Source organism: Babylonia areolata, chromosome 20, assembly GCF_041734735.1.
Source record: "Babylonia areolata isolate BAREFJ2019XMU chromosome 20, ASM4173473v1, whole genome shotgun sequence".
Classification (NCBI taxonomy): domain Eukaryota; kingdom Metazoa; phylum Mollusca; class Gastropoda; order Neogastropoda; family Buccinidae; genus Babylonia; species Babylonia areolata.
Window position 1 is genome coordinate 19373837 of NC_134895.1, and position 5000 is coordinate 19378836.

At 40.5% G+C, this 5000-nt stretch overlaps 1 protein-coding gene across 3 annotated transcripts in view; it reads right to left on the bottom strand.

The window, feature by feature from the left end:
* Positions 1-2216: 2216 nt before the first annotated feature.
* Positions 2217-5000, bottom strand: part of LOC143295297 (putative maltase-glucoamylase 2) — a 59508-nt gene continuing 56724 nt past the window's right edge. For all 3 annotated transcript variants that reach the window (XM_076606919.1, XM_076606920.1, XM_076606918.1), the window contains one exon: positions 2217-4430. The gene's annotated coding sequence lies outside the window, so the exon portion shown is untranslated. The remainder of the gene's footprint in view (positions 4431-5000) is intronic.

The following is a 5000-nucleotide window of genomic DNA, read 5'->3' on the forward strand; positions in this document are numbered from 1 at the left end:
CCCTCGCCCCCCGCCCCCTCTACCTCCCGAGTCAATGATGGAATTAGTTCCCGCAATGCACACTGTCAAGTGTTTGTTCAGTTTCATGTGACCGCCAGAGCTTTTTGGGTTAGTGTTCATTTATCGGACGTTAATGTTTTTGCATCTGTGAGGATTTGTTTCTTTTACCCCCCCCCCTTTTTTTTTCTTTTCTTTTTGGTAGGGGTAGGGGGGGGGGGGGGTGCAAAGTGGGGAAGGGGAAAAGCAGGAGGCAGAAGATGTTGGAGTGGAGAAAGGTTGGGGTTGGGCGGAAAGGGGGGGTGTTTGTGTGTGCGTTCGTGGGAACGCGCGTGTGTGCGTGTGTGTGTGTGTGTGCATGCGTGTGTGTATGTCTGAGTGTGTGTGTGCGTGTATGTGTGTGTGTATGTGTGTGGAGTGGTGTGTGTGGTAGTTAAAATGGAGGGAGTAAGGGGGGTAAGTGCATGCGTGCGCGCGAACACGTGTGTGCATGATTTAGTAGTGGGGTATTTTGAGAGGCTGATAAGCGACGGTGTGGGTTTGGCCAGAGTGTAGGTGGGGGAATAGAGTGAGTGAGAGAGAGAGAGAGAGACAGACAGACAGACAGACGAGACAGAGGGGCACAGGGAGGGGGGGGAGGGAGAGAGCGAGAGAGCGAGAGAGAGATTCGGATTCAAATTCGGATGGTTTATTCAAAAAAGGCTTAATTAGCCCCACATGAAGGGGTGGTGTGTAAACTTATTTCGAAAACATTATGACATACAGTACATGATACAATGAAACAAAACAATACATACATTGACAATCAGGAACAACTAAATGACCGGATTTTGAAGGCTTTGTATAAATAAGTAGCAAAAGGCTTTGTATAAATAAGTAGCAAAAGGCTTTGTATAAAAAAAAGTAGCAAACTGTCTAACTTCTTCTTCATGACGTGACGTCATAAGCAAACACTCGTTTTAAACACAGAAGGCTGAGATTAATATTTCTGGGGTATGAAATTATACCTTAGTTTACATAACTTTCGACAACAAAACATGAAATGTAATTCGTTTTCTTCTCCATTTGTGCACAATGGACAAATAAGATCATGCTGACTATGTTGTCTGTATCGAAAATAATGAATTGTGTAATATCTAAAAGCCCAAACCTAAATCTTGTCATGACGTATTTTAAATGTTTTTGCCAAATTCATGGATAAATACGTTGGGACACAATGTAAAGAGTTGATCTGATAATATACATGGAATCTATCACTTACTTGCAAACGAGCATTCCATTCTTGCCACGTACAATCAATACGTCTGAGAGAGAGAGAGAGAGAGAGAGAGAGAGAGAGAGAGAGAGAGACAGACAGACAGACAGACAGACAGACTGAGGGGACACAGAGTGGGTTAGGCCAGAGTGTAGGTGGTGGAAATATATATATATATATATATATGTATATATATATATATATATATATATAGAGAGAGAGAGAGAGAGAGAGAGAGAGAGAGAGAGAGAGAGAGAGAGAGAGAGAGAGAGAGAGAGAGAGAACGAACGAACGAACGAAATTGTTTTAATGAACTTTGGCCATGGACCACAATTCAAAACTAGGGGACTGGGGGTGGGCATGGGAAGGGGTATTATAACACTTGAACAGATGACACAATATCATAATATTCATGGACTTGACATTAATTCTACTTAATTAGGTCTGAGTATATGATTTCTCCTTTTGATCGCATGGAAAATAAATTTTGATACATGGAAATTTCTCTGCTTGTTGTTTGATCGGAGAAGTGAACTAAGAGACATGTTTAAACAGTCTTGAAGAAATTTTGTCCGTAAATCATTATATACAGAACAAAAAAACAACAAATGGTATTCATCTTCTAGTTCACCTTGGCAAAAAGGACAATGCTTTAAAACATCATTTTCGGTGTACCTATTAAGAGAGAGAGAGAGAGAGAGTCGGGCAGACAGACAGTCAGTGTGTGTGTGTGTATGTGTGTGTGTGGGAGGGCTGTGTGTGTGTGTGTGTGTGTGTGAGGGTGTGTGTGTGCCTTGCTTGTGTGTTATTTCACTGTAATAACTAATATAATATGTTTTTGAAAGCGCTACCACTACCATCACAACCACCATTATCATAATTCTCGCCATCATCATCATCATCATCATCATCCTCATCATCATCATTATCACTATCGGCCAAAACTCGACAACATTTCTGCCTGTTGTTTTTTTTTAATACGGTAGAATATATCTTTACAGAACTATTTGAAATTCAAAAGCGTGCACGCAATATTTGCCAAGATGTATTGTATGTTCATGCAAATTTTAAGAGTACTTCAAACACAAAATGTAACAAAAAAATCCAAAAACCAAATCGTATCATGAGCACGCACACACGGTGAAATTCACACTGACTCAAGGAAAATTATAGCGTCATCAGCCTTACACCATTAGTATATGACCAATCTGCTTACATTTTTCATTGAAAAAAAAGAAAAAGAAAAAAGAAGATAATGAAGAAGAAGGATAAGGATAAGAAGAAGATAATGACCACAATAATATAATGAACATCTATTAGCGCTTTATTTCAAACAGACCTCAAATCGTAAAACAAATAAATGTATACATTCACAGCAAACAGACATCATGGAACCACAAATCAACTCCTTTGTACACAGACGCACAGAAACACACACACACACACACACACACACACACACACACACACTGAACGCGACTTCAACCGTTAGAAAACATGGAAAAGACAAGCAGGCTGAGGTCCTCAGGAAAACGCATGATAAAGGATAGGGAACGGGTACGGGTAGACTAGACTACCCGGGGGTGCTCCCAGGATTTAAAAATTCGATATCCAAATAGAACTCATCGTCCAAAAACAACTAGGGCAGCGCATTATGAGTCTGTGCTTTGTTTTGACTTAAAATGTTTCTGGATGTTAATAATAAAAAAGCACATAAAACCCACAATCAAAATGACAACATGTATTGAGAGATAGACAAATCATCCCATCTGTAACATTAATTCTGCAGTTAGCTGCAGTACTTAATGATCGATATCAGTGATAATTATTATGAGAGGTGACAGACTACCTCTGGAGGAATACAGCTATAAGGAACAACATTACGTGGATGATTAATATTATTAGCTGTCTGTCTGAACTTGGATTTGGGTTTGCATGGATTTTATCAAAGGGGATATACGTTTGTGTGACCGTTTCGCGAACGACTGAAGGATTGCAGATGACCAATACACAGTTCAGCGGATCTTGTGAGGAATATCCTTTCTTTAAACATTGACCGGCATTTGCGATTCAGTTTGGCTCGATAGAAAAAGAAACAAAAAAACACCCACAAATATGTCCACGTTGCAGAGTATCAAGTTAAGGATGTCATTCGGTTGGCTTCGAAGTGTTCGTTTTGAGTGATATCCGTGTTCAACAATTTATACCAAAGTAATGTTAATCATGCAGAAATGTTTATTTCAGTTAAATCTACTAAGGAGAATGTCGTGAATACTTTGGCATAAAATTCGTACACGTCTTTTCAGTTATGAATGACTTTTTTGTTTTGATTTGTTTAACATAAACATTGACGGGCATGTGACTTCTTTTTTTCGCCCGTCTGACTCTCAGAGTCCCACGTACTGATCACATTTCTCCTCACCTCCGCACTCTACATTGGCTCCCCACTGAAGCGAGAATTAAATACAAAGTTGCGTGTCTCCGATATTCTGCTTTCCACTCCGCAGAACCTGCATATCTTTCTGACCTTATCAGTGTTTACACTCCCGCAAGAATCTCCGCTCTTCCTCTGACTGTTGCCTTTTGAAACTTCCTCTTGTCAATACAAGAACCTATGATGAACGTTCTTTCTTCTTTGCTGCTCCCCACATCTGGAACAACCTTCCTCATCATATCCGTGCATCTGATTCTATTTCTGCTTTTCGCTCATCACGAAAACCTCATCTTTTTAAAACCTATCTATAAGCTCTCTCAGCTTCCTTGTTCTTCAACACCACCCATGTCAGCTCACTTTGGATGTATGTAGAGTGGGAGGGGAAGAGTGTGAGTGGGGGGGATGAGAAAGAGTGGTCATGAATGTTTTATGTAACTTATAATAGTTTTCTTTCATGTAAAACGCCCTGAGCTCTTAGAAAGGGCGCTATATAAATGTACATTATTATTATTTTGAATATGAAATTCTGTTGTTGCCCCTCCTCATAATACAGAGCCGTGTCCTTATATAGGGTTCAAATCACAGGACATCGATAAGGACGGGTCGCCAGGAAGAGCGGACGAAGATAAAGGATGGAGAGGGGCGGGTGGACTCTCTGCTGCCCGGGGTGTGTGGATCTCACTGCCACGTGAGGTTGAAGGCTGTTCCCAGTGGCAGGGTGTCGTTGAGGGTGATGTTCAGCTTCTGCACAGTCAGGGAAACATGGGCTGTGTCATCGTCGTTGACCTCCTCCTCCTCCTCCTCATCTTCATAGTTCTGATCAGCATTTTATCTTCGCTGGTGTTTTCATTCAGCCACTCACACACATGTGCTGCATGCGTGATAATACTAACATTTTGTAACCACTGATGTCGATGACCATCGCCCTACAGAGTGATGCTTCTGCTGATGATTTCGACAGTGATGAAGTTGAGTGGGTGTGGAGGGTGTGTTTGTTGTTGAATGATGATAACGATGATGATGTTGATGATTTTGGGGCGGTGATGTTGTGTTTGTTGTTGAATGATAATAATAATGATGATGTTGATGATGATTTTGGGACGGTGATGTTGTGTTTGCTGTTGAATGATAATAATAATGTTTGATGTTGATGATGATTTTGGGGCGGTGATGCTGTGTTTGTCGTTGAATTATAATAATGATAATGATGTTGATGATGATTTTGGGGCGGTAATGTTATGTTTGTTGTTGAATGATAATAATAATGATAATGACGTTGATGATGATTTGGGGGCGGTAATGTTATGTTTATTG